We start from the raw sequence: 12,963 nt of genomic DNA, 5'->3' as shown, positions 1-12,963 counted from the left end.
ATGATTTTTGTCCCATTATATTTGGTAGACCTTTCTTAAATACTGATAATGCTAAGATAGACTGCGAGAAAGATATTGTTACTGTTGGTTTAGGGGATATGTCTCATGATTTTAATTTCTCTAAATTTTGTAGACAACCCCATGATGAAGAATTTCCTAGTAAGGATGAAATTATTGGTCTTGCTTCTATTGTCGTGCCTCCTACCGATCATGTAGAATAATCTTTGCTAGACCATGAAAATGACATGTTTATGAATGAAAGAAGGGAAATAGATGAAATATTTTTTAATCAAGGACCTGTTTTGAAACACAATTTGCCTGTTGAAATCCTTGGGGATCCTCCTCCACCCAATGGTGATCCCGCATTTGAGCTTAAACAATTACCTAATACTCTGAAATATGCTTATCTTGATGAAAAGAAGATATATCCTGTTATTATTAGTGCTAACCTTTCAGAGCATGAAGAAAATAAATTATTGAAAACTTTGAAGAAGCACCGTGCCGCTATTGGATATACTCTTGATGATCTTAAGGGCATTAGTCCCACTCTATGTCAGCACAAAATTAATTTGGAGCATGATGCTAAACCAGTTGTTGATCACCAACGACGGTTAAATCCAACGATGAAAGAAGTGGTAAGAAATGAAATACAAAAGCTTCTGGAGGCAGGTATAATTTATCCCATTGTTGATAGTAGATGGGTAAGCCCTTTTCATTGTGTCCCTAAGAAGGGAGGTATTATCGTTGTTCCTAATGATAAGAATGAATTGATCCCACAAAGAATAGTTATAGGTTATAGAATGGCAATTGATTTCCGCAAATTAAACAAAACTACTAGAAAAGATCATTAGCCTCTACCTTTTATTGATCAAATGATAGAAAGAGTATCCAAACATACACATTTTTGCTTTCTAGATGGTTATTCTAGTTTTTCTCAAATACCTGTGTCAAAAGATAATCAGGAAAAGACCACTTTTACTTGCCCTTTCGGTACCTTTGCTTATAGACGTATGCGTTTTGATTTATGCAATGCACCTGCTACCTTTCAAAGATGTATGACTGCTATATTCTCCGATTTTTGTGAAAAGATTGTTGAGGTTTTCAAGGACCACTTTATGGTTAATGAAGGTATTGTCTTGGGGCATAAAATTTCTGAAAGAGGTATTGAAGTTGATAAAGCTAAAGTAGATGCTATTGAAAAGATGTCTTGTCCTAATATCAAAGGTATAAGAAGTTTCCTTGGTCATGCTAGTTTCTATAGGAAGTTTATTAAAGACTTCTCTAAAATTTCTAGGCCTCTAACTAATCTCTTGCAAAAAGATGTTCCTTTTGTTTTTTATGATGATTGTGTAGAAGCATTTGAAATACTTAAGAAAGCCTTGATTTCTGCACCTATTATTCAGCCACCTAATTGAAATTTAACCTTTGAAATTATGTGTGATGCTAGCGATTATGCTGTTTGTGTTGTTCTAGGACAAATAGTTGATAAGAAATTGAATGTTATTCATTATGCTAGTAAAACTCTAGACAGTGCCCAGAGAAATTATGCTACTACTGGAAAAAAATAGCGGTTGTTTTTGCTTGTGATAAGTTCAGATCTTATATTGTTGATTCCAAAGTGAGTGTCCACACTGATCATGCTGCTATTAAATATCTTATGGAAAAGAAAGATGCTAAACCTAGACTTATCAAATGGGTTCTCTTGCTACAAGAATTTGATTTGCATATTATTGATAGAAAGGGAGCTGAGAACCCCGTTGCAGACAACTTGTCTAGGTTAGAACATGTTCTTGATGACCCACTACTATTGATGATACCTTTCCTGATGAGCAGTTAGCTGTCATAAATACTTCTCGTAATGCTCCATGGTATGCCGATTATGCTAATTACATTGTTGCTAAATTTATACCACCTAGCTTCACATACCAACAAAAGAAAACGTTTTTCTATGATTAAAGACATTACTTTTGTGATGACCCACACCTTTATAAAGAAGGAGTAGATGGTGTTATTAGACGTTGTGTACCTGAGCATGAATAGGAACAGATCCTACCCAAGTGCCACTCCGAGTCTTACGGAGGACATCACGCTGGAGATAGAACTGCACATAAGGTATTGCAATCTGGTTTTTATTGGCCTACTCTCTTCAAGGATGCTCGTAAGTTTGTCTTATCTTGTGATGAATGCCAGAGAATTGGCAATATTAGTAGACGTTAGGAAATACCTATGAATTATTCACTTGTTATTGAACCATTTGATGTTTGGGGCTTTGATTATATGGGACATTTTCCTTCCTCTAATGGGTATACACATATTTTAGTTGCTGTTGATTACATTACTAAGTGGGTAGAAACTATTCCAACTAGTAGTGCTGATCATAACACTTCCATTAAGATGCTTAAAGAAGTTATTTTTCCGAGGTTTGGAGTCCCTGGATATTTAATGACTGATGGTGGTTCACATTTTATTCATGGTGATTTCCGTAAAATGCTTACTAAGTATGATGTTAATCATGGAATTGCATCTCCATATCATCTTCAGTCTACTGGCCAAGTAGAATTGAGTAATAGAGAGATTAAATTGATTTTGCAAAAGGCTATTAATAGATCTAGAAAGAATTGGTCTAAGAAACTTGATGATGCATTATGGGCTTATAGAATGGCTTATAAAAACCCTATGGGTATGTCTCCGTATAAAATGGTATATGGAAAAGCATGTTACTTACCTCTCGAACTAGAACATAAGGCATATTGGGCTATTAAAGAGCTCAATTATGATTTCAAACTTGCCGGTGAGAAGAGGTTATTTGACATTAACTCACTCAATATTAAAAGTAGTCTGAAAGAGACACGAGGCGACCACAAGGGTGGAGGGCGCACCCTACCCCCTGGGCGCGCCCCCTGCCTTGTGGCTACCTCCTCTACCCTCCAGACTCTGTTTTCTTGCACGATACTTATTTTGGTCGGTAAAAATTCATTATATAATCTCCCGGAGGTTTTGACCACCGTACCACGGCAAAAACCATGTTTTTGCCAGAGTTTTCAAGGTCAGGCATCATGTAGCCCCCCCCCCCTCCTCCAACAACGCGGGCGACGATGCGGAACTTGGGTAGAACTAATCTAGGACTCCGACGGAGCTGTTCTGCCGGGGAAACATCCCTCCGGGAGGGGGGAAATCGAAGCCATCATCATCACCAACGATCCTCTCATCGAGAGGGGGTCAATCTCCATCAACATCTTCACCAGCACCATCTCCTCTCAAACCCTAGTTCATCTCTTGTATCCGATCTTTGTCTCAAAACCGCAGATTGGTACCTGTGGGTTGCTAGTAGTGTTGATTACTCCTTGTAGTTGATGGTAGTTGGTTTATCCGGTGGAAGATTATATTTTCAGATCCCTAAAGATAATTAATACTCCTCTGATTATGAACATGAATATGCTTTGTAAGTAGTTACGTTTGTTCCTAAGGACATAGGAGAAATCTTGTTATAAGTAATCATGTGAATTTGGTATTCTTTCGATATTTTGATGAGATGTATGTTGTCTTTCCTCTAGTGATGTTATGTGAACGTCGACTACATGACACTTCACCATGATTTGGGCCTAGGGGGAGGCCTTGGGAAGCAATAAGTAGATGATGGGTTGCTAGAGTGACAGAAGTTTAAACCCTAGTTTATGCGTTGCTTTGTAAGGGGTTGATTTGGATCCATATGTTTCATGCTATGTTTAGATTTATATTAATTCTTCTTTCGTAGTTGCAGATACTTGCGAGAGGGGTTAATCATAAGTGGGGGGCTTGTCCAAGGAAGGACAGCACCCAAGCACCACTCCACCCACATATCAAATTATCAAAGTAACGAACACGAATTATATGAGCATGATGAAAACTAACTTGACAACAATTCCCATGTGTCCTCGGGAGCACTTTGCTTTATATAAGAGTTTGTCCAGACTTGTCCTTTGCTACAAAAAGGATTGGGCCACCTTGCTGCACCTTGTTTACTTTTTTTACTTTTTACCCGTTACGAATTATCTCATCATATAACTATCTGTCACTGATAATTTCAGGGCTTGCAGAGAATACCTTACTGAAAACCGCTTGTCATTTCCTTCTGCTCCTCGTTGGGTTCGACACTCTTACTTATCGAAAGGACTATGATAGATCACCTATACTCGTGGGTCATCACAGTGCAGCCAGGCCGCCGAGCAACACGGGCACGTCGCGGGAGAGCCGGTTGGCGGACGCGGAGAGGCGACGCACGCCATGGAATCCGGCAGCTCGCTGTTGAACGTGTTGTCGCTGAGGTTGACGGCGTTGATGTGCAGGCAGAGGCCGATGTCCTCGGCGACAGCGCCTATGAAGGGTTGCCGCTGGGTCGAGGGTCTCGAGGTTGTGCAACCCGCCCATGCCGGTTGCCACATGGCCGGTGAGGCAGTTGCCAGACAAGCCCGAGGATGAGGACAGTGCATGTCCGTCGAGCGCGAGGCAGAGCACACAGAACGTGGCTGGATCGCACTCGACATGCGGCGGATTCGGCCAATGTGGCCAGCACGCAAGATGGGTCTGCCAAAGCCGCCCGGAACACCACCAACCCCAACACCTCCTCGTTCACTGGCATCGGCATGTCGTCCGCGTGCGGCGGTGCCCCGACGAGGAACAACAGCAGGAGGAGGAGGAGCACACGCGTAGGAGCCGCCATATTTTTATGGATGGAGGTAATAGTGGAGGGGTATGGGAACGGAGGTGGCAATCGATGGGCATAATGGTTGGCTAGCTAGATGGTGAGTGGCGAGGTAGGCGTTTTGGTTTGAGCATGGTGGAAGGAGGAGCGCGGGAACTGAGCAGCAACAGCTCACCGGCGCCGTAACAGCCAAGATGACACTCTGAATTGGTGTGGGCAGGTTTTAGCTTTAATCGTTATTGGCCCTTCAATCTTGAGTGGACGGCAGATGTGGCGGCACATGTTACATCACGACTCTCGAGATGCAAGTCACATGATCTGTGTCCTCCATGAACCTGATCAGGAATTTAATATGTGCGTGTCTGTCAAATTTTATTTCATTATTGTGTCGTGTGTAACTGTGCATACGTTAGTTTAGATAGTATATAAATAGTGAGAGTGAATAATATAGCTAGAACTCCATTATGACCACCTGAATGTGTCCAAAGTAATAAACAACCGGAAGAACTATCTGTGTGTGACAACAATGAACTAAGTAGTGAGAAGCACACTTCGAAAGTTACTTCAAGCTAGCTGTGGCACACAGATTACTCAAGCAAATCTCAAGATAGTTTTTGACGTCCTTTGATATTGTTCATGAATAGTGAGTGCTGATTGGATGCACAGACCAATTAATGAGACAAACGAACTAAGAGCATCTCCATCAGTCGCACAACACGCCGCGTGCTAAAAGTCAGAATACAGCGCCGGATTAGCCAGCTTTTGCGCGCGGCGGTGCGCTGGCTCCAGCGGCTGCCGTAAATTAAAGCGCACCCACGCCGCTTCAGCAGGCGCGCTATATTTCATCTGTTTTTTTCTACTACCATTCGATACATATTTGGTTTCGTAGATAGTTCATAGTCTTCTCCTACGATAGATAAAACGAAAAACTACTACTACTCGTCCGACTCGGACTCTGTCTCGGTGATGTCCTTCTCCGACGTCGGAGCGTAGGCGTCAAGGAACCGCTCGTCGCCGGAGTCTCAGGAGAGCATCTCCTAGCGCTTCGTTGTATTTAGCGACCGCCTTCCGCGTTCGCTTGTCCCCGCGATAGTTGGCTCGCTCCTCCCTCCTCTTCGCTCTCTCCGTCCTCCTCTCAGCGAAGAACTGTTCCTCGTTGATGATGTCATGCGGGAAGCGATAGCTCCACAGCGCCATAGCTTGCTCGTCCATCTCGGCCAGCCTGAGACGATGCTCCCGCCTCCGGTGCTTGCGACGGTTCTCGTCGGTGAGAAGCCGCGGGAAAGGCACCAACTCCTGTGCCCGCTCCCGCATCGCCACGTCGCAGCGTCGTACGCGCGGGCGCCCTCCTGGGCTGTGTCGAAGGTTCCGAGACGGAGCCGCATGCCGTCGCCCGACCGAATCTTGGTGGAGTAGGTGCCGAACGGACACACGGGGACGCCGCGGTAGCCCGAACCTCCCCGGCGGCGAGGCGGCATGGTGGCGCGGTGATGGCGTGTCAGCGGCAGAGGGCAGCAGAGGGCGATGAAGAGATGGAGAGAGCCGCAGAGGGCGCTGCAATTTATAGGCGCGCCGGACACGGCGCGCCAAATGTAGCGCGCGAGCTGCCGCCTTTTCCCGCGCGCGCAATCGTTTCCCGCACGCGCTAGTTTCCCGCCACCGCTGGAGCGTGCGAAAAAGTCACGCGCGCTAAAAAGCCAATTTACCGCGCGCGCACGTCTTTTGGCACGGCTGTTGGAGATGCTCTGATGAGGTAAGTTATTTTTAGTCTGCATATAAGTTTTGTGCAAAGTAAAAGTATTTCTATTTTGACCAAACATATAGAAAAAAGTTTCAACACTCACAATGTGAAGTAAATATTGTTAGATTTGTTATGAAATGTAGTATCATTGTATATATATTTGGTATTGTAGATATTAATATTTTTTTAATATAAATTTGGTCAAACTTTGCAATGTTTGAAATCTAACACGCGGAGTCGAATGGACCTGAGAGAGTTTTTTTTTTCAAACGGAGGCAAAAGCTTTGCCTCATCCATTAAATAAGAGAGAATAGAGTTAGTTACAAACAACCCGAGTACACGTCAATGCTTTCTAAATTTGACCGAACATATGTAGAAAAATGAAGATAAACAATAACACATGGAGTAAAATGCATTGCTGGTCATACGTTTTGGTGATTATATCCTCACTGTATAGCCACCTATTTTATCTAAGTTGACCGGTCAAACTTTATATGTGGCAAATAACTGTTGGTTCTTCGGTTCCTCCCCTTCCACCATAGACGTGTCCTCCCACCGGTATTGATATTGGTTTTATCCGATTTTCTTCCAAAACTTTTCCACGGTTTTCATGCACGTAGCATTTTTCTCTTTTCCTTCATTCTGGTCCTTGATAAATCAAAATCATAGAGATTCATTCGACTCCACATAAAGGAATCAAGTCAGATGGCTGAAAAAAATATCAAATCATAAATTTTCATTTCCCAAAAACAATCATCAACATAACTAAACCAAACATTTTTCTATTCTTTCCCATAGTTGTATGTCATTTAGGGCTGTCTAAATTTCACATCACCTGGAGTTGTCTGATGTCTCCAAATATTTGGATCTCACAAGGTAATAAATCTCACAGCGTTACACATAGCATACTTAAAACTAGAATGAAAAGCTAAAGCATGCATGTGTTCAGGAACTAAGTTCAAAATCATGTCCTAGGTTTCCTTAATTTCTAAGCTGTGAGTGGTTTTTTGGTAATTGTTTGGGAAATATTGGAGTATGCTTGGTTTTAGTGTTTCTTACCCCTTTGGTCATCATGCTAATATTATTTTTTTTGTAATGCATGGACATTCAACTATGGTATCAAGTAATTCTTCACTGATCCATAGATTAGATTGCTAACTGTTTCCCGTAGCAACGCACGGGCATTGTCCTAGTGTGTCATAAAGAATAGAAAAAAAATGGACAAACCAGGTGATATGGCCACATGTGTCTTGGATGGAATGCGCTTTCCGCTTAGAATAGCAGATATAGCTATCTTATGATCACTTGCCTCAATTCCTTTGGATCTACCTTTTGACCTGCAAGAAAAATTCTTCAAGATCTACAAGGTCCAGGTATGGCCGTATAGGTAAGAGTTGGGCATATATAGTGTCGTTGTTCGTTAGGTCCTGAAATGGAGTCTGTAACCCACTATGCTAAGAGGATGCTATAGTGTCTTCTGAGTGAACCTATTTGTGAAACTCTTTTTCATTGTTGTTGTCAATTTGTGAGAAATATAAGAAACAATTCTACGTTAGCAACTCAGTTTGTCATGTGGTCAGGAAATAAATATCATCATTACTATGTCAAGAAATAGATATCAACATTATTATTTCAATGAATCTAGCTTTGCAAGAACCCTTTTCTGCTCCTTCAGGTCCAGAGGTGGAAAGTGCGTCACTTTGTTTGTCCAATCCGAAATGGCTACTAGAGGTGTCCGGCCTATTTTGAATGGTAGAAACATCACTACCAGCTGAAATATATGTCGTTATTTCTGTCTCCTCATTGTTGCAGTACATAAACCCCTTGGGAAGAAACAACTAACTAGGAATCCTAATGTGCAGTGTGTAATTTCTTTAATAAAACATTATGGATCATGGTATCCTGTAGGTAGCAGAGGAAACAACTAACCAAGAATCCTAATACCCAGTGTCCTGTAGGTACGTGGGCGTTGTTACATGGTGTCCTGTGGATACATGGATGTTGTTCCATGGTGTTCTGGAGTTGAATGGTGACAATTTCCTTTATTATGTTCTGATCATAAGATATGCAAATTGAAATGATGTAACCTATGCATGGGTGCCGCTGGAAGTACCTCGATGACGACCTATCTAGTCAAGACGGTTCGGCCACCAGGGCAAGAACGATGTGGACACCGGAGCTATGGCCTAGGGCAGCACGTCGAGGCGGCCCGAGGTGTTCTCGAGACGGCGGCCACCGGAGCGAGGACGGCTTGGACACCAGATCTAGGGCAGGTCGCCAGCGCGGGCCGAGGTTTCCTCAAGACGGCACGGCCACCAGGGCGAGGACGGCGCAGACACTGGAGGCGGCGCAAGAAAGGCGCGGACACCGTAGGCAAGGACGGCGGGGCAAGGGTAGGTTCGTGGCCTGGTAGCAGCGTTGATCATGAACGTATTTTTTAAGGGGACAAGCGTATTGCTTAATTCCCTCTGAAGGTAGCAAGTTGGGCTGTCTAGGATCCTGTGCAGGGGCAGTCTGCCGAAGAACATTCATTTTGAACCGTTGATCTGATTTGCAGATGTTTGATGTAACGTGAGCACTTGGATGTTATTAAGTGGGTTTGATTAGACGTGGGTGGTTATCCCTTGTGTACTTTGTGGGGTGGCTGCAGGGAGAATTCATGTTTACTTTTTTAATAGTAGTGTAGATAGTCCAGCGCCCCGGCCTCATTCCCTGTCCAGATGGGGTACCCATCGTTGGGAGGTGCTCGAGTCTGCCATCATAAAAAAACATGATCTTTTTCATTTTTATGATTGATCCGATTTCATGTTTTTTTAAACCACGATCATTTTTAAAAAATTGTGAACTTCTTGAAAATTCATGGTTTTTAAAAAAATATGTAAATATTTATTCCAAATTGGTGAATCTTTTTAAATTTTATGAATTTTTCTAAATTCATGAACTTTCTCCGCGAACATTTTTTCAAATCCATAAACTTATATCATTTAGTTATTAATTATGACGCTGACTAGTATTTAGGATGTGGTACCATTATCATGTTCAGTACCAGAAACCGTTACTAGATAGTGTATTTGTGTTAAAATAATGTTATTTGCTACATGATGTTTATAACACAAAATATAGAAGAGTGAGATGTATATGAAGTAGTCAAATGAAAAAAAAAATGATACAAGTTTGGGAGAGGATCCCTATAGGATGGCATTTCCTAGTTGGCGCCAAACAGTAGGCTTTTCATACACAATGAGTGAACATAAATGGGCCGGCCCAGAACCAACTCCCTTTAGAAACTGGTTTTGGGAAGCTCTCAGAAGGTTCCTACTGTTTTTCTTCCTTTTTCATTTCTCTATATCCTTTCCAATTTACTGATATTTTTAAGGTTTTTCAGTTTGTTTATTTCTCGTATTTTCCTTCTTAAAAAAATAAATCATAACTTCCTATTTCAAGTTTGTTTTTAATTTTTTTTCTAAGATTATTTTTTTAATTCGCAACTTTTTAAAAAATATCAACTTTAATGACGAACATTTTAAGCCTGTAATTTTCTTAAACAATTATGAACTATTTTCAAATCCACGAATTTTTTTACATCCACGAACATTTTTCCAGATTCATGAATATTTTTAAAATTTTCTGAAGAAACTAAAAAAGACTGTGAATTTTTTATTTTATAAGACAGTATGCATGAGAGAGTAGATAACTAGCACTAAAGCGACCGGAAAAACCAACGAACGAGAGGAGGAAGCGGCCGAGCAAGCAAACACGCTAATAGGCCGCAGCCTGCCGAGCGTTTCGTGAGAGCCTCCACACGGCTGGGCGGCGTCTGAAGCGTCGAAATCACTAACTATAGGGTCCTTGTAATGGTCACTCCCCACCTTTCTCGTGATAACAAGTGGCACACTACCTATGCGACACTTGTCGTAACACATAAATTTTGACTTTTTCATAGACCTGTCTTTGCAAATTGTTTTATCTCTTGAACCATGCATCCAAATCACGAACCATTTTCACCGTTGTGTTTCTTGCATCAAGATCTTCAAAAATAGGCCACATGTTAATAGATTTGAGATTTTTTTATAGAAAACTGAAAACTAAAAAGAGCAGAAAAAAAGAAACCAAAGAAAAATAGAAACCAAAAACCCGAAGCACAACTATGGTTTTTTCGCTTTATTAAAAGGCATTGTTGTTCTGTTGCCCTTTTTCAGGAAGCATACTTGTAATTCACACGGAAGCACAGCTGTGTGTTTTATTTATTTATTGAATTGATGATATTCACTTTTTTGAAAAGAAACACAGTTGTGCTTCACGCCGATCACAGATGCCCGACTGTGCTTTTCATCTATGCTTCACCGTGACGCGCAACTATGTTTTGTCACATGATGTGCTTCACGCAGGAAAGGTTTTTTTTTGACAAAACCTAGAAAACACCAAGTAAAATCCAATAACAATAAAAAAACAAGAAAAAACTAAAAAACAAACCTTTTGAAAAAAAAAACATGTTCCTGACAGGTTCGTCTAATGCGTGCGCATCCTGTAAAAAATTAAGAAGGGGTACCCGCTCAATAGGTTTTTTTCAGCTTTTTTTCAGCTGAGCTCAATAGTTTTTTTTTTGAGAAATAGCTTTTTGTTTTTTGAGCATCATTTTGAGAAATAGCTGAGCTCAATAGTTTAGTAAGTGAGTGAGTGGGAGGCCGAGCCCAAGGCCCGAAAGCTCTCCAGCCCAGTTGGAGACCGAAGCGATTGGGTGTCTAAAGAGGGGGGATCGATCTGTGGAGGAAATCATTTCGCGTCGGAGAGGGAGAGAAGGAAACCCTAGGTAGCCCAGCCGCCGTCCTCGAATTTGTGCTCGTCCAGATCTGCTTGGTTGGTGGTGGCATGGCGATGCGCACGATGGCCGCGAACCTGAAGCAGAAGCTCCCCGTCGCCGTCCAGCGGGTGTTCGCGTCTTCTCGGGCTCCGGTTCGTTCCCCATCTCGACCTTCTACCGCGGTCTTATCTCAGTCTTTGGTTGATCCAATCGGCCGATTCACCGTGCTGCGCTGCTTATCTTAGTCTTTGGTTGATCCAATCGGCCGATTCACCGTGCTACGCTGCGCGATTGGTACTGCACAGGCCGATCTATCCTTCTCTTTGCCTGCCGCCGCGAATTTGTATGCATGATCTTGGTAGTCGCTGCCTACTTTTTTGGTTAAAGTTTCGGCATTCAGCTTCGATTTTTTACCTGAAAGCAAAAAAAACTTACCGATAATCGCCGCTGGTCGGACCAGGCTCTAGGGCATGTGTCCTCCAGGATCTGTCTGTTACTAGAGGCAACCGAAAGACTGTCTAGATGTCCCTCTTGTTACGAGCAATATAGTTTATTTTAGATTAAATTAGCGATATGGTTTCAGTCCCTTGAATGTTCCTCTAGAATTACTAGAGATTGATACGATGATGGAGATTGGGGGCGCATAGTTCCTGCTTATGTTGGTTGAATTTTTAACATTAACTGACAATTTTGCAACTGTTGAAAACCAAAATTTTACCAATAAATACCACTCATCCAAGAACATGATGTCGTACTTGTTTTCGGTATCACCATCTGTTGTCCAGGATCCCTCTTTCACTAGAGGCAACAGTAAATAATTGCCTTGATTTGGCCTATTTGCAATATAGGTTTATAGGCAAACCTAGAAATATAGTTTCAGTTACTAGGTTGCTGGTTAATTCCATACCAAACCTTCAGCATACAATAGTTACCATCCCATCTCTAACTATTTGTACTTAATTGCTTGTAGGCAACCTCCAACAATACTGCTGCCGCCATCGACAGCCTTGATCCAGAATTACGGTAAGACACTATACAAGATAGATTGATTCATTCATTATACTATTGGTCCTAACCCTCTGTCCTTTTCCTCTTTGGAAGCCGCCGGGTGCTCAACGATGTTGATAAGCTCATCAGGAGGAACCGCAGGAACGACCTCTTGGTCGCTGGTGCTGGCCTAAGTTTTGGAGGGATTGTCATGTCATATTTGGCTCATCGACTCACCAGTCGAAGTGATGACTGGCTCACCAAGTGAAATGATGAATGTAAATCTATCCTGCACTGCAAGTTTAACTGTCTATCCTGCACTGCATCTTTAACTGGCAAGTTGTATGATTCCTGGCTTGTCTTGTGTGAGAGCACTCTATATATGATGAGGGTTCTATGTTCAGTGGAATCTACTTGTGATGAGAGATCTAAGTTCTGTGATGGCATGTGAGATGTAAGAGCACTCATATATTTATGTGGATCCTATATATAACCGGGTGATTTATCTGTTGTGTTCTGTAATTGCCATTGGTTCCTGTCTGGTGTTGATAATTTTTTTTGTTGAACTGGCCTATAACTTTTCATCCTGGGGTTTACTCACATTATGTTTTATTCTTCATATTTTCAATGGATTCAAGTCAAGGCACTGGGCAATGCTTGTTTGCATGGTCTGAAGGATGGCCACCTGAAATATTACTACCACCCCTGTGGCTGAATGGCTAATACTGTTCTACATATTATGTGGTGTGTTTG

The 12,963-nt window shown here is 42.1% G+C and overlaps 1 long non-coding RNA gene across 1 annotated transcript; it reads left to right on the top strand.

Annotated features, from left to right (window-relative positions):
- Nucleotides 1–11,185: 11,185 nt before the first annotated feature.
- LOC147978051 (uncharacterized) lies at nucleotides 11,186–12,732 on the top strand. The gene is made up of 3 exons (XR_015599528.1): nucleotides 11,186–11,375; nucleotides 12,194–12,246; nucleotides 12,325–12,732. It is a non-coding gene; the product is annotated as an uncharacterized LOC147978051 (long non-coding RNA).
- Nucleotides 12,733–12,963: the final 231 nt, after the last annotated feature.

This window comes from Triticum urartu, chromosome 3A, assembly GCF_056163025.1.
Source record: "Triticum urartu cultivar PI428250 chromosome 3A, HENAU_Tu73, whole genome shotgun sequence".
Lineage (NCBI taxonomy): Eukaryota > Viridiplantae > Streptophyta > Magnoliopsida > Poales > Poaceae > Triticum > Triticum urartu.
This window is presented reverse-complemented; position numbering and strand designations above follow the sequence as displayed.